The sequence below is a fragment of the Natator depressus genome, chromosome 1, assembly GCF_965152275.1.
Source record: "Natator depressus isolate rNatDep1 chromosome 1, rNatDep2.hap1, whole genome shotgun sequence".
NCBI lineage: Eukaryota > Metazoa > Chordata > Testudines > Cheloniidae > Natator > Natator depressus.
This window is the reverse complement of record NC_134234.1, coordinates 88,946,628-88,969,413: the sequence shown is the minus strand read 5'-3', so window position 1 is coordinate 88,969,413 and position 22,786 is coordinate 88,946,628. Positions and strand designations below refer to the sequence as shown.

Here is a 22,786-nt window from a genome sequence, read left to right as displayed (position 1 = left end):
CCGCGCTCCACCAGATGGTCTGAAGCACGAGTGGGAGGGAGCTCACCTGCCGCCAGTCTCCTACCGCCAAGCCAGAGCTCTTGACCCAGTTGACCCGGGCGGAGGAGGCTGCTGAATAGATGGCCTGGCAAGCCTCCACCCGTGCCAAGTCGCCGGGGTCCTGGATCACGAGGACCATGTCATCAGCGTACGCCGACAGGACCAGCCGCAGCTCCGGCTCCCGCAGCACCAACCCTGTCAACCTCCTGCGGAGGAGACAGAGGAAGGGCTCGATCGCCAGAGCGTACAACTGGCCAGAGAGGGGACACACCTGCTGTACTCCTCACCCGAAGCTGACCGGTTTGGTCAGGGTCCAGTTGAGCTTAACCAGACACTCTGCGGAAGCGTACAGCACCCGGAGAAAACCCACTAACTGGGGTCCGAAGCCAAATGCCTGCAGAGTGCTCAGGAGGTACCCGTGGTCCACCCAATCGAATGCCTTCTCCTGATCTAGGGACAGGAGGGCGAACGACAGACCGTCTCTATGCCCGAGTTCCAAAAGGTCCTGAACCATAAATAGGTTATCAAAGATACTGCGGTCCGGGACGGTGTAGGTCTGGTCTGGGTGGATCACGTCCACCAGCATAGACCCTAACCGCAGAGAGATTGCTTTTGCTACGATTTTGCAGTCCGTGCTGAGGAGCGAGACGGGACGCCAATTTCGTAAATCGTGGAGGTCCCCCTTCTTCGGCAATAAGGCGAGCACAGTTCGCCTACACGAAAGAGGGAGGACCCTGCTCTGCAGAGACTCGGACCAGACAGTGGCTAGGTCTGGGCCGAGGACGTCCCAGAACACGCGGTAGAACTCCACAGTCAGCCCGTCCATGCCTGGAGACTTATTAGTGGGCATACGACGGAGGGCTTCCGAGAACTCTGCCAGAGTGAGAGGCAACTCTAGCCGGTCTCGGTCGCTCGCGCTGACCGTAGGGAGCTCCTCCCAAAGCACTCTGCAAGCATTAGGGTCAGTCGGATCCGAGGAGAAAAGACTTGCGTAGAAGGCTCGGGCACTCCCGCACATCTCCGCCGGTTCCGTGAGGGGGGTGCCATCTTCTGCCAGGAGGCAGGTGACGGGTTTCTTGGCCCCCCTCATTTTCTCCAGGGCATAGAAGAAGCGGGAGCCGCGATCCATCTCCCAAAGGAGACGGATGCGTGATCGAAGAAAGGCGCCCCGGGCCCGATGGTCCTCAAGGGCCCGGAGCTCCTCCCACTTCTCCCGGAATGCTCCGCAGAGGAGCGGGTCCTCGGGGCTGGCGGCCAGATATCTCTCCAGCTCTAAGACCTCCCGTTCCTACTGCTCTATCGCCGCATTTCTCCGTCGGTTGGTACCTCGGGTGTAGTCGCGGCAGAAAAGCCGGGCGCGCACCTTCCCCAGGTCCCACCATCGCTGCGCCGAGGGAAAGGCACTCCGCTGCCCTCGCCAGGCCAGCCAGAATTCCCGGAAGGACGTTACGAAGCCTTCATCCTCTAACAGGCTGTTGTTAAAATGCCAACAGGCCGGCCCCGGCATCTCCGTACAGAGGGAGGCTGTCACAGTGGCTAGGTAATGGTCAGAAAATGGGGCCAGCCGAATGCTGGAGGAGTGGGCTCGTGAGAGATGGAAGCATGATAAATAAATGCGGTCCAACCGGGAGTGGCTCGACCAATAGGCTTCCACCAGGACAAAGGTGAACGTGGAAGTGTCATCCAGGTGGTGGTCACGCCAGATGTCCACTAGGGAGTGATGTTCAACTATCTCCAAGAGGGTGTACATGGCGGCCGGGCTCTGGTCGGTCCCCGAGCGGTCTCGCTCCTCGAGGGTGGTACTCATGAGAATCTAAGGTGCTGAGGAAGGCGGACACCTGCTGATAGAATTGCAGCTGCTCTGGGCCCGATGTAGGGGCATAGACGTTAATGAAGTTAACCACGAGCCCCTTTATACGGACCCGGAGATGCAGCAGGCGACCCGGCACGGCCTCGGCGACCCCTAGCACCTCGGGCCGTAGGTCGGGGAGAACAGGGTCGCCACTCCAGCCTGTCGAACCGTGGAATGGCTAAAGTAGACCCTGTCCCCCCACTCCAGCCGCCAGCTGTCTTCGGCGGTCGGATCCGTATGGGTCTCCCGCAGGAAAATCACAGAGTACCCTCCCTCCCGAAGGAAGGAAAGCACCTGGGACCTGCGGAGAGCCATCCTACAACCCCAGGTGTTCAACACTGCGATGGTGAGAGATGTCATGGGGTGGGCTGGGGGGGATCCTCACTGGCAGGGACGCTCGCATCCCCCAGCGGGCAGCGCAACCGTCCTTGGCCCATCCCATACGTGACTAATTGGTCACGGAAGACGCGGACCCGCCAGTAGGCTGCAGCATCCTGCTTTCCCGTCCCTTTAACTTCCCCCAGGAGGGCCCTTGTGGCCCGGAGGATTTGAAAAAAAGTCTCCCCATCACTGGAGAGCAAGCTGTACCTTGTTGCGGACATCCTCTAAAAACTTCCGCAGTTCTCCTCGCAGCTCATGGGGGGGTCGGGTTACGGTTTCTCGGTTGTTACCCGGCTGGGCCCTTGGTGCAGCCCCGTGGCCCACTAAAACGTGCAAGCAGGGTGCAGACCCCCGACGGGGTGCCTGATGGAGCTTCTAGGAGCTTCTAGGCCTGCCTCAAGCCCTGGGGCGATAGGGGGCGGTGGAGGGAAAATAGCAGCCCCTAATGGGTCGGGGCAGGAGAACGCAAAGGCTGCTCCCTGGGGGTCATCAGTTGGAAAAGGGAAGGAGACAGCCCCAGGGGTGGTGATAACATCGCAGGAGGTAGACTGGATAGGGGTAGGGGCAGGGGCAGGAGTAGAGGCGAGGTTCTGGATTTCAGGAGGCAAGCAGCTGGATGGTGGCGCCTCCCGATCAGGCTCGAGGGTTAAGGGGGTGGGGAGGGAGCTCTCAGTGATACCGGGTGCGGGCTCTATGGTGGATTTAGCGGCCACAGCATCAGGAGGTGGATTATCTTCTGTTGGGCCCCCACCCGGGAAGGAAGTCGATTGCTCTGCACCAGTCGGGGGTGCTCCTGGCGACTTGTGTCCCAGCCGCGTGGCGCCGGCTGTCACCTGAGCAGGCTCAGTGGTCGTCAGCGGGGTGCCATCAGCGGCCGGGTCGATGAAGGAGTCCAGGGGCTCCTCGGAGGTGGGAGCAGAAGCAGCAGTTAGGGGGAGGGAGCATGGGGAAAAGAGGGGTGGAGTGAGGTCGCCCAAATCGAGGTTTGCTGGCAAAAGGTCGTCCTCCCCCTGGGCGACCGGGGTCAGATCTAGGGCCTCGATCTCCTCGAACATGGAGGAGAGGACACTTTCCGTCGCCCCAGGGTTCCCCCCGCTGGCACCCGCCACGACGGTTGCCTCAAGGTTCACGGGGCTTCGGGTAGCGTCAGGACAGAAGGGTCCTCGAGGGTTTCGGAGGGGAGGGTCTCCCGTGGAGGGGAGACACTACCCTCCGGTGCTACCACGTCTTTCCAGGCTGACACCGGTGGATGGGATGCACTCGTGGGCAAAGCGGAAGTTTCGGCATCGGTGCCCCCCTTCCTGGTCTTCCGGGGGGCCTCCGCCTCAGGTAGATGAGGCGGAGCTCGAGCCTTCCGCTTGCCTCGCTTCCCCTGGACTAGGGCCCAGCCCTCCATGGCGTCATCTGGGCACTGGTTAGAAGGGGTCGTGTCAGGGGGTAAAGGCGATGGCTCAGGGGTTTGCGGGGGGACGGTGGGGCAACATAAGGGAGGGAGGATTCTCTCTGGGGCAGGCTCTCTCCCATGCCTGGTGGTATCTCTGCCACACCCTCCTCCATAGGCCCCGCCAGATAGTCAGCAGCAAGGGCGGGGCTCTCCCGCTCGTCTGGTTGTTGTAGGGGAGGTGTCCTTTGGGCCTGAGTGGGAGAAGTGGTGGTCCGAAGAGGAGGGGAGGCGGGTTCGGGTACCGGGCGGCCAGGGGCGTTGGCAATGATGGGGCCGATGTCCTGCCGGGTCTCGGGGATCCCAGGTGCCCCTCCTTGCTGGGCTAAGGGGCAGTCCCTCCGGACATGCCCCGAAGCCCGGCAGAGGTAGCACCGGGCTTCCCCCGTGGAAAAGTACACCCGGTAACGGGCCCCCTGGTGGGGGACTAGGAAGGACCCCTCGAGTGCCTCTCCGTCACGCGCCGCCGACGGCAGTAGAAGCTGCACTTGCAGGTGGAAGGAAAAGATGTGACAGAGGGTGGGGTCCTTGCAGCCCAAAGGGAGAGGGCTGATGACAGAAACAGGTTTCCACAGGGTGGAAAGGGCGGGTAACAGGGCAGCATTGGGGAGAAAAGGAGGGACAGAGGTCAGGACCAGGTGGACGCCCAGGTCCTCTAGTGGCTCTAGGGGGACAAACACCCCTCCCCCCACTGCCAGGCCCCTCTCCACTGCTTCCTGGGCGGCAGCCTCCAATGCTAAGAAGACGACCACCTTCCCATACATTTTGGAGGCTGCCACAAAGGCCGAGAGCCCCACCACCCTCGCCAACGCCCGCACGTAGGTCTCCACGTGGGGCGAGGTGGGCACCATAGAATCATATTATCATAGAATATCAGGGTTGGAAGGGACATCTAGTCCAACCCCCTGCTCAAAGCAGGACCAATCCCCAATTAAATCATCCCAGCCAGGGCTTTGTCAAGCCTCACCTGAAAAACTTCTAAGAAAGGAGATTCCACCACCTCCCTAGGTAACGCATTCCAGTGTTTCATCACCCTTCTAGTGAAAGTTTTTCCTAATATCCAACCTAAATCTCCCCCACTACAATTTGAGACCATTACTCCTTGTTCTGTCATCTGCTACCACTGAGAACCATCTAGAGCCATTCTCTTTGGAACCCCCTTTCAGGTAGTTAAAAGCAGCTATCAAATCCCCCCTCATTCTTCTCTTCTGTAGACTAAATATCCCCAGTTCCCTCAGCCTCTCCTCATAAGTCATGTGTTCCAGTCCCCTAATCATTTTTGTTGCCCTCCGCTGGACTCTTCCCAATTTTTCCACATCCTTCTTGTAGTGTGGGGCCCAAAACTGGACACAGTACTTCAGATGAGGCCTCACCAGTGTCGAATTGAGGGGAATGATCACATCCCTCAATCTGCTGGCAATGCCCCTACTTATACATCCCAAAATGCCATTGGCCTTCTTGGCAACAAAGACACACTGTTGACTCATATCCAGCTTCTCGTCCACTCTAACCCCTAGGTCCTTTTCTGCAGAACTGCTGCCTAGCCATTCAGTCCCTAGTCTGTAGCGGTGCATTGGATTTTTCCGTCCTAAGTGCAGGACTCTGCACTTGTCCTTGTTGAACCTCATCATATTTCTTTTGGCCCAATCCTCCAATTTGTCTAGGTCCCTCTGTATCCTATCCCTACCCTCCAGCGTATCTACCTCTCCTCCCAGTTTAGTGTCATCTGCAAACTTGCTGAGGGTGCGATCCACACCATCCTCCAGATCATTTAGAAGATTTTGAACAAAACCGGCCCCAGGACCGACCCTTGGGGCACTCCACTTGATTGGACACCATGCTTCCTTGTCATGGTGGGGAAGGGGCCCCGGCCGCTGTTGATGATGGCAGAGGCGGTGGGCAGGAGAGATGACGAGGCAGCAGGCAGGGGGGCTGCCACCGCCTGGGCATACGTCCTGGGGAGGTGAGGGAGGGACACCCGCAGAGCTGGTGCAGGGGGTAGTGGGGAAGGACGCCATGGTCGGTGACGGGGCCGCAGCCGTGGGGGTGGCCCCTGCCACGGAGGGCCTCGTGGTTTTAGCGGGGCCCTTCCCCTTCTTCTTGCTCTGGCCTTTCCTGCTGGCTGGGGGGGCTCCCCTAGAGTCTGCCCCAGTGCCCTCCATTGCCAATGCCCCAGCGGGGGCGGTGGCAGGTGGTTAACAGAGTTGGGATCAGGTAAAAAGGGACAGGCTGTGGGATGGGCAGTTCAGGGGGGGGCACATGAAGCACCGTACGCTTGTCCAGAGAGTCCTGTTTGGTTCACTGGTGCTTCTGGCCTACACGATGGAATCAGTGAGAGCACCTAAGTCCAGAGGCAAATGTTAAACAGCCAGCAATGACGATGGAGTGGGCAGTGAGGAAGATCGTAGTGTGGGGGTTGGAAGGACACAGATGGATCGGGGGCAGCTCCGTGCCACACCCCCGTGTCCCTACAAACACAGTCAAGACACAGTCAAGGCCTCCCCCCACACGAGAGCATAGTTCGAAATTTACTCAGTTTTAGGCCCCCTCCACGGCGACTTGTAAATTCCCCGGGCACTGTTCCTCTGGTAGATGGCTGTTTCTCTTTCTCACTGTTCTGGGCTTTCTCCGCAGCTGCAACATTCCAGGGATGCCAGAGCAGATAATAAAATTTCTCTTGGCCAAATACGGGTCTACAAACAAACAGCAAGTGGCTGAGTCTGGGGGCTGGGTCCCTCCACCCCCCCCTCCGGGGAGCAGGTCAGCAGTCCCCCCCCTCTTGGGGGGGCGGGTTTCAGCTGGAGCGGCAGCAGCATCTGAGGGCGGGCGGGGTGGGGGGCGCTAACAGCCGGCCGGCAGCTGGCCAGCACTCTAGCAACAGCAGAGAAAGAAAAAAAACAACAAAAAGAAAAGAAAGCCGGGAAAGCGTCTGGCCCGGTCGGCGGGGAAGCCGAAAGCAGGGGCAAAAAGCAAGGAAAGCCCAGGCCAGAGGGCAGCAGCAGGAGAGCAGGCTCAGTAGGTCCCTTTTCCCTGGGTAAGGTAACAGGGAAGGTTTTTTTTTTTTTTTTTTTTTTGAAACAGAAAAGAATTTTACTGTGTAACACTTGCAAAGAATTACCAAAGGAAACAAAAAACAAAACAATGCAAACAGAAGGTATAACACAGCAGCTTTCAGAAGGGAGAAGTGTTCAGGCTAGCCTGGGCCCAGAGCGGGGGGGCTTCCTTGACACTTGTGGTCTTCCACCCTCCTGAGTTACCTGGTGGCCTAGAGCAGGGGGGCTTCCTCGACACTTGTGGTCTTCCACCCCCTCGAGTTACCTAGTGCCGCGCCCAGTGTCACCGATTATCCGTCTCCTGAGAGTGCCCGGCAAGATGGGCACAGCTGCGGCGTGGGCAGTTTGGGGGTGGGGGGTAGACGCCCATGTATTATAGGACCCCTCCTAGATGACAGTAATGATGGTATCCACAGCGGCAACGGCTGGGGCTGGCGTCTCTCGCTCTTCCCCTCAATCAAAGGGTCAGAGGGAGGGAACCGGATGGGGTCACCGAGCAGAGAACCCCGGACAGCGCCCACCACTCCTCGAAGGCATCAAGGGAGTCGGTGGACGCCGCCCAGAGGAACTCCGCCTGGATACGTGAACGTACTGAGGATCGGAAAAAGGTCCTACAATCGCAGGATGCTTCATGGGCCAACCTCCTCTCTCTGGTTTTATAAATGGCTGTTTTAGCCAAGGCTAGGAGGAGGTTAACCAGAAGATCCCACGACTTTGTGGGGCCACGGATGGGGAGTGTATAGATAAAAAGGTGAGGGGAGAAATGAAGCCAAAAGTGCAATAGAATATTTGTGAGGAGCCGGAAAAGGGGCTGCAATCTGGCACACTCTAAATATACGTGCGCCAGGGTTTCCCTCACATTACAAAAAGGGCAAGTATCCGGGATGGGGGTAAACCATGTCAGAAACACGCCCGTGCTCACAGCTCCGTGAAGGAGCTGCCAACTGATGTCCCCGACGGGCCTCGGGACCAAGGTGGAATACAGGCTGGCCCACCGAGGTTGCTCACCCTCCAAAGGTGGCAGGAGGTCCCGCCACTTTGTATCGGGGCAGGACACCAGGGTGTGGGCGTGAAGGGTGTGGAGCATGAGTGTGTATAAATATTTCCGTGGTGCGATTTGAAAACTGACCGGCTGCAGTTCATGCAGCCGGCTTGCAGTGAAAAGGTGAGGGGTTTGTTGGGATCAGCAGGGTAGGGGCCCAATGGAAAGGTCCGGCGGGCCTGGGGTAGAGGATGGGCGGGGTGCGCCCTCGTGCAAGGCTCGGTTGACATAAGCCCGAGCAACGGGGGTCAAGGCGGCCTTCACCTCCTGAAGTACGCGCCGGGGGGTACGAGGGCTGGAGAGCCCCATGCGCCGAGCGAGCGTCAGGGGATCCAGCCAGTCTCTCTGGTCGTAGTCCAGGAGGTCTCCGACCCTCATGACTTCCGCCAGGACCAACCTCTGGCGCACCGAGCGGGATTCCGCCACCTGCACACGGAGTTGGGGGTTGTGTAGCAGGGGTTCCGTGAGGAGATCTGCTCCCACGGGGGCCGCCACGGACCTGGTCATTGAGAACAGTTTCCAGGTCCGGAGGAGGTCCTGGTAAAAGACCGGCAGCCCGGAGAGGTCTCGCGGAAAACCTCTCGGACAAAGGTAAAAGAGCTGCCGGTCGTATTGGAGCCCTTGGAAGCGGCGCAGGAAGGCGTGCGCCAATATGCTCCACATCGAACTACCTGCACTATAAAGAAGCCTCTGCAGGGCCTGGAGGCAGAAAACGCGGACCTGAGTGTACAGACACTTCAGGCCCTGCCCTCCTTCCTTCAGGGGTAAATGAAGAACTCCAACAGGGGCCCAGTGCATTCCTGACCAAAAGAACTCTAGAATCTATCTCCAGAGGTGGGTCAGGAAACCCAGGGCCAGGGCCAGGGTGTTGAGCCGGTACCAGAGCGTGGACAGGACTAGTTGGTTAAGCACCAGTGCTCTCCCTCGGAGGGAGAGACATAGGAGTAGCCTCGTCCATTTCCGGATCCGCTCTATCACCCCGCCCTCTAAATTTTGCCAGTTCTCCGGCGGGGAAGGGTGCGTGGTGGAAAGGTAAACGCCGAGATAGAGCAGTGGACCCGCACTCCACCGGATGGTCTGAAGCGCAGGTGGGAGGGAGCTTACCTGGGACACCTGGCATTGTCCACTGTCAGAAAACAGGATACTGGGCTAGTTGGACCTTTGGCCTGACCAAGTATGGCCATTCTTATGTTCTTATTGTTAATATGTGAGAGTGGGAAATGCTTCTCTCTAAGTGTCTATGTGAAACTGGTCCTCCCTTCCCTCAGAGAGGGACCTTGAGGCAGCTGTGGATGGGAGAGATCATGCCTTCCTCTCAGCCCTTTCTTCAGGAGCTGCCAGATAAAATTCCTTTTTCTTTCCTGACCTGCACACAAGTTAGCTGTTCTGCTCTCATTTAACACATCCAACTTGTGCATCTCTTACAGACATGGAGGGGTACAGCTGGCTGAGCCCCGAGCAGCTCCTTAACCCTTTGTTGCTCATCATACAGATCCTTTGGAGAGTTTGGCACTGGTCCTGGCACTAACCTGTGTGTTATCTCTCACCACAAAGAGAGCAGTTGTGCTGAAATCCTATGTGGGTTGCAGTTGTGAGGCTTTTTGCAAGGAACGGTACAATTGTTACGTTCCCCTCTGCCGTTATCCAGACTGGTGATCTGCTAGGCCACTCCAATCCTTGATATCAATAAATTGATATGTACCAGGATTGTTATCGCAAGCGGAGCCTCTGACACATTTCAAACCAAACACACTGCTTCAGGTAGAATAAACAAAACAGATTTATTAACTATAAAGATAGATTTTAAGCGATCATAAGTCAAAGCATAGCGAGTCAGATTTGGTCAAATGAAATAAAAGCAAAACACATTCTAAGCTGATTTTAACACTTTCTATGTCCTTAAAAACTTAGATGCTTCTCACCACAGGTGGCTGGTTACTTTTCAGTCAGGCTCTCCCCTTTGATCAGCGTTTCAGTCGCTTGGTGGTGGTGGTGTCTGTAGATGTAGGTGTAAGAAAGAGAACATGGCAAAATCTCTCCCCCTTTTATCATGTCCTTTATTTCCTCTTGGCTTTTCCCCCCGACCCCCACCTTCGGAGTCAGGTGAGCATTACCTCATCACAGTTCCAAACTGACCAAAGGAAGGGGGCGACTCCCTGGAGGATATAACAGATTCTTTTGTTGTTGCCTAAGCCAGTGTCCATTGTTCCTGTGAGGCTGGGCTGGGTTTGTCCCATCCATGCCCTGATGAGGTGTGAACTGCCTCTCTGTTCTTGGACAGTTTTTGCATGGGCTTGCTTTAAGCCATGAGGATACATTTTCAGCCTCATAACTATATACATGAAATTATAACCTATAACCTCACTATAACAATTACTGTAACATCACTATAACAACCATGCTCGGTGCATCATGAGCCTTCCAAAGACACCCATCATGACAAACTTTGCATTGGATACCACACAATCATTTTATAAAGATGAACATGGAGGTGTAAGGTGTCCCCCCGAGGTACAGAATGTCACAACGATCTAGCCCACATTTTATTTTGGACAGATTTTGATATCCTTACTTTTGCTGAGCAGCCTCTCATTCCATTGGACAACATATGTAATAAGGTTATCACATTCTGTACCTATGTTTCCACAGAAGTGCAAATTTGCCATGGAAACCTACAGTATTCTTTGAAAGGTTTTTCATATAATTGTTGAAAAGATGAAGAGTGGAATATACTGAATGGGGAAAACTCAGTGACATTCCCCTCGAGATTTCTAATTATGACTAAACAAATTGTAGCTCCACCTTGAACGGCCAAGATGTTGAGTAACATCATGAAGCGCGTCTCAATGATATGGCATTATCATTGATGTCAAACAACACAAAGAAAATTATAGTCTGTCTATGGATACTTGATGTCTTAATGTGTTTCTTGGAATTTTTTTAAGCTTTGTAAACCAGGACTGCTTCAAAAGACAGAAGAAAACTTGCATTTGACTTTTCATAGATTTTTAAGAGTATGTGGCAATAGTTTAGCATTCATAGGTTTAACCTTTTGATAAGTAATTTATAGGGAGTATTTTAAACCTATTTTAATATCTCATTTACCAAATGAATCAATTAATAAATCTTTCGTGCAAAAAGAAGCATAGATCATTTCAGGGTTAAAATAGGTATAACGGGGTGAACTAATTTTAATGAAAAATCAAAGCTGATTGAAATTCAAAATTATTCAAGGTTTGTTACAAGATTAAAAAAGAGGTGCCATTTTTCAGAAAATTTGGGTAATATAGACCAATTGTTCAAGCAAAACTGAACTTTTTTTAAATCAAAAGTTGATCATTTTCCAGAGAAGATGACTTTAACGTCCAAAAAGTGAAATTTCACATTTACACACCTTTGATGCAAAGACATCCATTTTGCAAGTAAACAAAAGGGTCATGAGACCCAAGCCCATAAGAAACAACATGACCAAAACTTTGGAAATTATTTTCATATGTGGATGACTGCAGAGCTCAAGAAAAATTCTTGATAAATAAAGAGATTGCACTACAGTACTTGTATTAGATTAATTGAAAAATACTATTTCTTTTGTTTTTTTACAGTTCAAATACTTGTAATCAAAAATAAATATAAAATGAGCACTGTACACCTTGTATTCTGTGTTGTAATTAAAATCAATATATTTTAAAATGTATAAAATATCAAAAAAAATTAAATAAATGGTATTCTATTCATAGAATCATAGGGTTGGAAGAGACCTCAGGAGGTCATCTAGTCCAACCCCCTGCTCAAAGCAAGACCAACACCACTACATCGATAAACTAAATATATTATTGTTTAACAGTGCAATTAATTGCATGATTAATCAGGATTAATTTTTTTAATTGTTTCACAGCCCTATTTTTTACCTTTCTCTGGATCTCAAACTTACCGGTCTCATCTAGTATGACAAATTCCATGATTCTGTGCTATGTTCTTTCTTTTGAAGATTGACAATATAGATAACTGTTTCTTTCCTTATCTGAGGCAAATCCATTCTCATCTTAAATTGCTTATTATAATATAGGGTCAAATCTTTTAGTCATTACCCAGTCCTCTTATTAGCATGTTTCCATTGAGTTATCTAGTAAGAACTGCAGTACTTGTCTCTAAGGGCACATTTACTTTAAAAAGAAAGATGTAATCCACACAAGCCTTTTCTCTTGACACTTATAAAGATGCATCCCTTTCTCTCTGTAACATCTAAGCAATTTTCCCATTCTTTTGAATAAGTAATTACATCCCACGCTGGTCAGGAACACTAGTTTTATTTTCACTCCCCATTTAAAAATGTTGAAAAGAACCTCAGTAAATTTTATATATTGTGTACCGATTGTACAGGCTCATAAATTATGTGGACTAACACACAAATGTTGACATGTAGTCCTCACTATTCAGTGTTACCCACATATAATTTCATTCCTTGTTCGGTTACTCGTTTAAGAGGGATTTGGCATTAATATTGTATAGTACTTCAGTCTGCAATACAAGCAATAATTATGCAAGTCATTTTAATTATATTTTATAATCTTTCCTCTTTTTGTTTGTCATACATGCAGCTAATCCCTGACTAATAATTAGCAGGTGCTATAAAAGTGTTTTTGGAAATCCTCTTTTTTAACCAAAAGTTGTAAACATCTCTTACATTGTTTTATAATTCTTTAGAAATAAAATAAAAATGAAAGTATTACTATTTTCCAAAATTGCAAGTCAGCAAATACTGCAAGTCCATTCAATGTTTCTAACTTGCTTTGCAATCAGAATTTGTGCCAGTATCTGCTCACTGAACAATTTCCAGTGCTCTTTGTATCCATCATAAAATTATATAACACTACAGTTGCACCCATGTATTCATTTTTTATGGCATTGTGTATAAATCAGTGCAGCAGGATTATTCATTAAGAGTTCCTATTTTGTTCCCTTTTTCATTTTGGATCCCAATAACAAAAGCTATACAGATACTTTATGCACAGTATATATGCCTATATTATGATGACATATGGTAGAGTAACTATAGTTTGAAAGCATGTTCAGCATTCCATTATAAACCCTGTTTTCAGGTTTGTTTTTCAGCTGTTGCAAATACTGTAGAATCATTTTAAAACTGAGCACATCAATTAGCTTAGATTAAGCATGTGTTCAGTATTAAGCAATGAAGTGGAAATCCTTCCCTGTTCATGCTTCCCCAAATTAGCAGCCGCCTTTTATGCTTTTTAACTATTGTGATCTCAGATAATTTTCTTGGCCTTTTCCATCTTACTGATGCCCCCCTCACCTTGGTGACCTTCTCTTGTAGCCATTACACTGCTCTCTACTTTTCCCTGATAAAAGAATGCTTTTATTCTAACATTATTTAGCAGGTTAGACAAAACCCTGTCTGAGATGGTTTAGATAATCATTAGTCCTGCCATGAGTGCAGGGGATTGAACTAGATGACCTCCAAGGACTTTCCAGACCTATGATTCTATTATTTTATTATTGTAATTTTATGTTTCCACAATTACCTTCAATATTCTTTTAGACATTTTGAATCAAATACATTTCTCCCCTAGACCTCTTCAGTTTTCTTCCCACTATTCCTTGTTGTTTTAATTGCTCCTCTTGTCATAAAGAATCTGGTGTTTAAAAATAATTCATATTTCATAACAAATTAAAAATTAGCAAGATTGATTTATGACAACACAACCTCCCTAATGGAGGGGATCACACAAGCCTTCTGCTATATCTTCCAGATGTTTCCCCCAATCTTTCCAGACTGAGTTTCAGACAGCTCACTTGTAACTCAGCTTCTTAGTTCTGATGTCAGTAACAGTGACTCATCTGTAAACTTCCTGCACCATTTTTAAAAGGCATGCCAAAAGAAACTATGTAGCCAGAGCTCCTTTGGACCACTAAGGCTCTAGTGGAAACCCCTCCACTGAGCCATGTGGTCCTACTGGGATCCAGGAAGTGGGTGGGTGGAAGCTCGCCCACTGCTAAATGGGGGGCACAGGACCTGGAAGCAAAGTGATTTTGCGGGACAACTAATAAAATAACAGGAACAGGAGTGTGGTCAAAGGGTCAAACAAAGGGAGCCTGATGGGGACAATGAGCAGAGAACCATGGACAGCGCCCACTGCTCCTCAAAGGTGTCAAGGGAGTCAGTGGATGCCGCCAGAGGAATTCATAAGAGAACCTAAACATATAGAACTGTTTAAAATAAATTAAGTAACATACTGTTTGTGCCTGCTTAGCAGAACAATTACCATGTAGTACATAGAAGTTACATGTCCTATAGATTACTCTACAATTACCTGGTAATTGCAGTTCCTAATTCTCATAGCAACTTTTTCCCCCTCAAATGTACACCCATAACAACATCATGTTCTGTTTTGTGACTTGAAAGATAAAATACTACATAAATTTTTGAGAGAGAAATCAAAACCTCTAGAAAGTTCCACACATACCTTTCACATTGAAAAAATGAATGCACTTAGCTAGCACACCAATAAACAAACAATAAATACACAGCTCTCTTCTATATGGAAACACAGAGTCTGTTTGTATTGTTTGCATTTCTAGGATACCAAGGGTAAGGTAATAGCACATAAGGTATTCATCAGATATATTATGTAGTGAATTTCACTGGTATTTTTCAAAGAACATATTAATCAAGTGGTATTACATCAGATGCAGAGCTGTTGAATACCACACAAAATTGAAAGCTGTTGAATACCACACATTAATTGAAAGCATTCATTGAACAAATTGTCTGGTGCTCTCATTTGTGATTCCCTCTTCAAATACTTTTGCAAAACCACATACTTGTACTGCTGTTTGCATAGGGGACACATATGTGTAGGTGTAATGTCTTACAGACAGAATTGCCTGTCATCTGAGTTTACTCTGGGGGGGAATAGCCTCCATATTGCACAGTATGGCTGAGACAGTGGGACGCTGGTAAAGTAAACACTGTCCATGCTAGTAATAACAAGTATTGGGTTGTGGCTGAAAGACTGGTAGGGACTCATAGAAAGTTATTTTAATTGGATTATGCTCTATTTCACTCCTAAATTTCCTGTGGTAATAAATGGAAATATTTGTGTCTTTCCTACCATTTTTTAAATAAATGTAATTAAACTATAAAGGCAGAGCAAAGTTACACCATGGTTCGTATTTTAAGCTTAGTATTTATGGTGGTTCAAATAATTACCACTATTGTGGTCTTGAAAATGTGTTCTTGGTAATAAATTTTAAAAAAAGTAGTAAAGATATGAATGCAATACAAGTAAAACTCCTCCAAAACTCTTCCCATTGCTATCTGCTCTGGGGAAGGAGAAAATGAGCACAAAAACCCCTCTTGCTCTTATGCTGCTGGTTCCAGCAACCAAATAGTCCATACAGAAATGTAAAGAGATTTTTGCTCCCCTTAAATCCTTGTGGAGTCATATAATCTGGGTCGCAATCTAGGCCTTGATGAATGCCAGTGATGTTAAGCAAATACTGTGTTCAAATGCTATTCCACCAGCCTTACCATAAACCTAATTCAAATGCTGCATCTGATTTTTAAATAATAAGACATAAAGTATTCATGCTGCTTTGCACTTCACATTAGTTAGTTATTATCCCTCATAACATCTCTTTGAGGGACACAAGTCAGTACTATTATCCATATTTTTCAGTAGGGAAAACAGGAGTAAGGGTTGAAGTGACTTTCCCAAAATGTAGGTGTCAGAGCCATGATTAGAATTCAGGTGTTCCTAACTTCCAACCCTCACTCACCTTTTTTGACTATTCTACTTCTCAAGCAATTTAGACAGCTTCCCCATTGTGTGACACTACAACAAGTTACTGGTGCAATAGAACTTATTTCTAGAAGACTTAGAAAGACAAGGTAGTTGAGGTAATATCTTTTATTGGATCAGTTTCTGTTAATGTAAGAGACAAGCTTTCAAGCCACACAGAACTCTTCTTCAGGTCTGGGAAAGGTAGTGAGAGTGTCACAGCTAAATATTCCAGAAAACTTGGCTCACGTATGAAAGGTTTGCATGGCTAATTGTTTTTTATATGTATACATTCTGGGCGCTACTACTTTGTTACCTTATGTGCATATTCTGCAAACATATGTGGGAAGTGGGAGATATCGTATGATATGAGAGATTGAAACAAAGAGGTATTTTATATTCCAATGCCCAACATAATAGAATGCAAGACAGATAACTCCTCAAACTATCATATATCATGAAAGACTCCTCATAAAAAAAAAAGTCATGAGAAGAAACTGCCTGATCATGGAAGAAAGGGGAGAGATGGCAGTGAGTAAACCTGTCACTTGCTCAGGATGGAGGCTGTTGACAAATAAATACAAGGGCTCCAACCACAGATACTGCATAACCTTGTTCTGGTAACCATGGGAGATCAGCCATAGGAACAGATCATAGAGCATGATGATAGGTGTAGGACAACAGAGTTCTTCTACTTTGAAGGCGAGATAGCGAAGGCAAAAAAAAAGCGTCCATAGCCTAATCACTTTCCCTCATATTCTTGGTCAAAAGGACACAGACAGAGGTGTCCTCTCCCAGTGAATTGTGTAGCAGAAGGCTAAGATGGTCACACACATACCAGGAGAGAAGAAAAAAGAGACAAGGAGGAAATGTGAGTTATTGGAGGGGGTGATGGCTACAAGTATTTATCTGGCAATATTTTGAAGTTAAAAGTGGGAGTGCATATGTCCAGCTCTGTATTTGTTTTTCCCCCAATGTGCCTGATGATGAATGAGTATTCATTACTTGCAGAGATTAAACAGGAAGTCAAAATCAAAAGTTATTTTCTTCAGTTCTCTTCCTAAATGGTCTTCCACATCATCATCATCATCATCATCAATGTAAACCTCTAATATTTTAGAAGGCTAAAAGCTGAGACAACTTTCCAGAAACTCCCAAAATCAAATCTACCTTCACTAATTAATTTCTGACAGATTATAAATAAATAAATCTACAATGTAATGTACTTTCAATCAATTAAAAAAAAACAAGTTTTGGGTTCTTCCACAAATAACACTGTTCATTCTTCAACTTGATTCACCCAAAATAAGTTACAATCAGCACTCCAGAATATAATGATTTCATTGTGCAGTGAGTTTTTCTTCCATGATCTCCAACGATATTTCAAAAGATATAAAATAGGGACATGGAAACCAATGTAACAGTTTAGGCTGGCACTTTACTGTGAATCAAATGATAGGAAGTAACATTAGGTTGGGTTTTGTTTTTGTTTGGTTAGTTTTATAGTTTGTTGTGTTGCCTAAGTATCAATGCAAACAATTTCCTCTATTTCAGTAGTTTTGATGGTTAAAATGAGGCTTTCTGCCAAAATATGAAATTTGTTGAGGTTCACAATAACAACTTCCATTTCCATAATGACATATATCATCTAAAATGAATGGGACTACATGTTTGTGCCTGAATGACTGGCTGTTTTTAAATATCATTCCCAGATATGCCTCTCTATATGAGCAATTATTTTTTTTGGATCAGTTGAATTGGAATGTACGGGTCTCTAGCTATCTCTTTTGTCTTTAGTAATTACAGCTTTTGAAATAATATTTTGAACTAGCTGACCTAACTAGCTAGGTTACTCATTATTTTGACCGCTTGAAGTAATTATGTCCTCTCAGATAATCATCTATTTTTCAGGGTATCACTATGTCTGAGGACCATTCAGATTAAAGAACAAAGACAGAGAGAAATTTAAACTAGAAAATTAACTACATTCAAGGTACAAATTAGCTATTATTGCTGTGATTTGTTTGGTTTTAAAAAATAAAAAAAGACAACACAGAACTGAAGTAACTCCCAGACATAAACCACCTTTTAAACTAGTTAAATCATTATTTTTACTTAGTGCAATACAAAAAAATGTACAATGCTACTAATTATTTTTTGTCACTTAGATTTAAGAGTGTTTTATTTTTCGTCATGGATTTTGGTAGAATTGGGGCCAGGTTTCTTTATGATTTGGCATTTAGATCTTAGTACTAAAAAGTGAATGGATTTTTTTTTTCAGGTATCTAATAAAACATTACTAGGAAGTATTTACTTAAATTAAAATGTGTGTGTGTGTGTGTGTGTGTGTGTGTGTGTGTGTAACTTAACATCTCATGAAATCAGCCATTTTGCTTCATGAATAGGGCCCTGCCAATTTCATGGCTGTGAAAAACGTGTCAGGGACCAGGAAATCAACCCTTCCCAATGAAATCTGATCTCCCCTAATGCTGGGAGACTGGGGCTCCTAGCTGCTAGTCCAGCCATGCTGGGGAGGGGCAGGAGTTGTCCTTCCCCCGGATGGCTTTCCTTGGTGGGATTGGATCCACCTCCAGAGGCAGAGCAGAAATGAGGGTGCTACACCCTCACTTCTGCCTTGCAACAGCCCAAGAGCTGGGCTCCAGGCTTCCGTTCCCCCCCCCCCCCCAACCTTTGTGGCTCCTGCCACAGCTCCAGGTCCAGGCACAGAGCTTGTAGCTTCCTCCCACAGCGGTTTCTGCTGGGCTGAGGGGGCTTTCGCTCCTGGTTGCAGCTGGAGCAGCCCAGGCTCGGGGCTTCTGTGCCCTGCCCTCACTGATCCTGCTGCAGCTCTGGCACTGAGCCCAGTGCTTCCTCCCATGGGGGCTTCCGCTCCTGGCACTACAGCTGGGATGGGGGCAGTCCAGGCTTGGAGTTACCACATCCCCCCAACTGCTCCAGCCAGGGCTCAGTGCAGCCCAGGCGTGGGGCTTCCGCCACCTGCGATCCAGACGCGGGTCAGGGCAGTCCGGGCTCAAGGCTTCCCAGGCTTGAGGCTTCTTCCCCTGTGGCTCCTGCCAAGGCTTGGGGTTACCTGATAGGGGTTTCCGCCCTGGAGCTTCTTCGAGGCCTGCGGCCTCCCAAATTGGCCAGGTGCCCCTGTCTAAATGTGTCTCTGGAGAGGACTAGCAGCTAGGAGCCCCTGGCTGGGGTGCTCCCAGCAGCAGGGGGAGATCCTACCCACCTTCGCCTCTGGGAACCTCCTCTAACTGCAGGAATCCAGGAGGTGCTGCCTTCAGAGCCCAGCTCTGAAGATAGTACAGAAGTAAGGGTCGCACTCTTGGGACCCCCCTACAGCAACTTTGCAATTCCCCTCCTACCTCCTGGTCCCATTTTGGTCAGGACCCCATGGCTACAACACCCTGAAATTTCAGATAAACATCTGAAATAGTGAAATTTACCAATTTTAAAACCCTCTGACCGTGAAATTAACCAGAATGGACCATGAATTTGGTAGGGCCCTATTCATGAATAATATAACTTTTTCCCATGAGAAAAAAAATTCAGCCTTACTCTGTCTGAAATTTGCAAGAAGTCAATCTCCTTTCAACCACTAGCTGTGAACTTCTGTCAGCAGGAATAACTCCTAGAAAGACTAATGAAGTAGGAAAGCTGTAATGAAACTTAACCCTATTGGAATGTTTATTTGTTTATGTCCGCCATTTTGTTGAATCGCCATCTTGGATTCATACAAGTTGTTGCGTGGACTCCATTCTGAGTGTCCTTCTTGTTAGAGCATTGGTGGCTTTTTCTCTAAACAGCGGGAAGAAAGGGTGGGGAAAGGACACACGACTAGACTGCATAAATAGCCCATGAACCCAGCACAGAGTGCTGTGCATCTGAGAGGCAGCTTGTGTCCCGTTTATTTGTGCGTGTATCATGAGTCAAGATCCATCGCTGTTACTTACCTGAAAGACCATCTCCTGTAGCCAGATCCATGTTCCTCCTGTGTCCCATCAGAGTGCAGTTGAAGGTCCAGGTTTGACTGGTAGCTGTGGCAGATCTGAAACACGTCCAGCTTTCTGTTCATCTCCATCCGTGCACCAGAAATCACCTGCCTACAAGTAAAGTTCTGTCAGTAAGTCCATAGTGATTAAGGGTTTATAGTGGAACCATGGCATCATTGCCTATGAGAACAATGGCACTATTTCACTCTTTTCCTGTTATACTGTTGAATTTGCCTTGTCTCCTAAATTTGTTTGCCTTGTTTGTCCAATAAATCCCTTTTTGGTTTTACACCTTAACACTGAGTTTGTATTACTTACCTGCGACCAAGGTGATAGAGATACTATTCCTAAGTCCAGAATTTAGCATTCCATTCAGTTTAATTTCCCTTAACAACACTATGACTTCATGCCACAGTCTGTAAACTACTTGTTATAAAATCAGGAACTGAAAATGACATAAAATAACCTTAATAAAATTAGTGCAAATGATTACATAGTGCTAATTACAATAATCTACTTTAACTTTGCATAAAATGGTATAAAATAGTGTGCATTTTGCTCTTTTCATTTGTCACTTAGTTAGCTGAAGGTAGCTAAGGTGTCACCATTTTATAACATATATATAAGAGGTAATGATGCTTCAGTGAGGAGTAATAGCAATAATGAGGAAATTGATTTGGGAATTAAAACAATATATACGAAACATAAATGCTATATTTTCAAAAGGTTATACTATAAAATATGTTTTGTAAGCTGGATGTTAATTAGAGCTCAGCAAGTTTTGAAAATTCCCACCCATAGCGTGCAATGTGTCCTACGTACTAATTTTAAGCCCAAACATAGATACCACATGAAAAAGCAAAACGTAAAACAAAAACAAACCAAAAAGCACAAAACCTGATCTAGATTAAGTCATATCACAGTCTATAATGCCTAAAGGTCCACTCATATTAATGTGGCTGGTGTCTCAGATTTTATATTATAATATTATTATTATTATTATATTGTATTTCTAGACCTCATGGGTGCAAAGAAAAGCTTGAAAATATGCCCTGAGCATAACTGACATAGTGGTGTTTATCCCAACACTGCAGCATCTAGCTACTGAATAACAACAAGAAAGTAAACCTAATCAAGCTAAAACTAATAAAATAATAATAAATTATTAATAGCTTCCCCCTTCGATGTAAAATTATTAAAGTACTTTTAATCCAGATCCAAATAGGCAATAGGATATTTGGATGTGGGTCTCCCTCAAAAATAATTAAGTGTTAATTTGGCAAGAACATCACTCTATAGACCAATGGTAAAGCATTCACCTGAGAAAGGACCCAGATTGTTGTTCAAATCCCTTCTATTCATCAGGCAGAGGGAGAACTTGAACTGTGGGTGTCTTACATTTTAGGTGAGCCCGTCCTAACCGGAAACTGAATGTTATAAGGGAGAGCGACTTTCTCCTCTTGTCCACTGTTCTGTTTTGTGTAGAGCTGAGTGGTCTCTGAGCATGTCTCGAAGATTGGCTGCCAAAGGCAAATTAGGTGGAGCCAGTTCACAGGCGCCGTGGGTGCTCCGGGTTGGAGTACCCACGGGGAAAAAATAGTGGGTGCTCAGCACCCCCCGGCACCAGTCAACCGTTCGCGGGGCCCCATCAGCTGATTGCGGGGGGGCAATCAGCAGTTTTTTGCAGAGCCGCCGCCGATCATCTGTTTCCGGCTCTGAGCTGATTAGCGTGGCTAAAACAGCTCTTCCCGGCAGGGCTGTTTAGCTGTTTTGGGGGCACCAGCCAATCAGCAGTGGGGACTCTGCTCCTGGGGCAGGGGATGAGTGACCCCCACCGCCCCCGCCTCCTTCTCGCTTCTTGTGGGCGGCAGGCTGCTTGCTGAGGCGCTGCAGCTGAGCAGCTCCCAGCCTCCCTTCGACCTCTCAGCCAACTAAAGGCAGTAGCAGCAGATGAGTGCATTTCAAAGGGGGTCCTGGGGTGAGGGTGGCGATGGGGGGGGGGGGGGGAGACTGAACCCACTTCCCAGGTGGCTGTGCTGAGAGCTGGCTGCTGGCGGGGTGGCCGTCTGCAGGGGGGAAGGGGCCACCGGCTGCTGCTGCCCAGCTCTCTGCATCTGGCAGGGGGCTCAGTCAGAGGCGTCTCCAAAAACATCCCCCGGACCCCCGCAGCACAGAGAGACTGAGAGTGCCAGCCCCCGCCGGGCAGCTGGACCGGGACGGGCATGGTGGGTGCGGGGGCGTCTCCTGGGCTGCTGCGGGGTGCGGTGCCCCCCTGCTTGCCCTCCCTGCCCCGGCAGAGACGCCTGCCTCTCGGGCCATGTTCATGCAGTGCGCTTGGTCCCGCTCCCTGGAATCTGGGTGACTGCCTCTTACGGGGATGGGGTGGAAGGGGGAAGGGATTGGGGGGGGGGGGGAGGGAAACTCAAGCTATCCGGGGAAACCTTCCAAGCAGCCTAATCTCTGCCTTGGGGTGTGGATGGAATAGTCTCCCAAGGGAAGGGCTAGTGTGTGACCCTTGGGGTACAACCTGGGCTGGAACTATCTCCTGTTTAGTCCATGTGCTCTGGCAAACATAAGTCCAAGCATCATGTTGGCAGGAGGGGGGCATTACTGAGTCCCAGGGTTGAGTAATTCTCTGGTGATGATCATTGAATTGCTAATTGTCATTCACTTGCTGCACAGTGGCTGGTGATGGCTGTATAACATCCACCCAGCCATTTGGTCAAGTGCCTTGTTGTTTCTGGGGAGTTGCCTTATGGGCTACTCCCAAATTTGCAGCATATTTCATTAACACCATACAGCACAATCTCATAATGTCATACACTTTAATGATGTACATATTTTGACAGAACAGTGGGTTTCAGCAAATCGTAACCTTTCCCATGATACTTTCCATGGCATGCTTTGTATGAAATATACAAATGGTGAATATGGGGCTTACAGAGCACAGCACACCACTCCCCCGCGGTATAGAGTAGTGGCTCTCAAACCTTTTTACTGGTGACCCCTTTCACATAGCAAGCCTCTGAGTGTGACCGCCCCCCTTATAAATTAAAAAAAAACACTTTTTATATATTTAACACCATTATAAATGCTGGAGGCAAAGCGGGGTTTGGGGTGCAGGTTGACAGCTTGCAACCCCCATGTAATAACCTTACGACCCCCTGAGGGG

General features: G+C 47.8%; 1 long non-coding RNA gene across 3 annotated transcripts in view; it reads right to left on the bottom strand.

The window, feature by feature from the left end:
- Positions 1-21,325, bottom strand: part of LOC141982409 (uncharacterized) — a 230,360-nt gene extending 209,035 nt beyond the window's left edge. The window contains exons 1-3 of one of the 3 annotated variants that reach the window (XR_012638065.1): positions 20,934-21,325; positions 19,576-19,725; positions 9,645-9,804 (exon numbers count right to left, since the gene is read on the bottom strand). This is a non-coding gene — a long non-coding RNA (uncharacterized LOC141982409). Of the gene's footprint in view, positions 1-9,644; positions 9,805-14,419; positions 16,428-19,575; positions 19,726-20,933 lie in introns of those variants that run through there. The other 2 variants (XR_012638063.1, XR_012638067.1) reach the window with 2 other exon arrangements.
- Between the last annotated feature and the right edge of the window lie 1,461 nt (positions 21,326-22,786).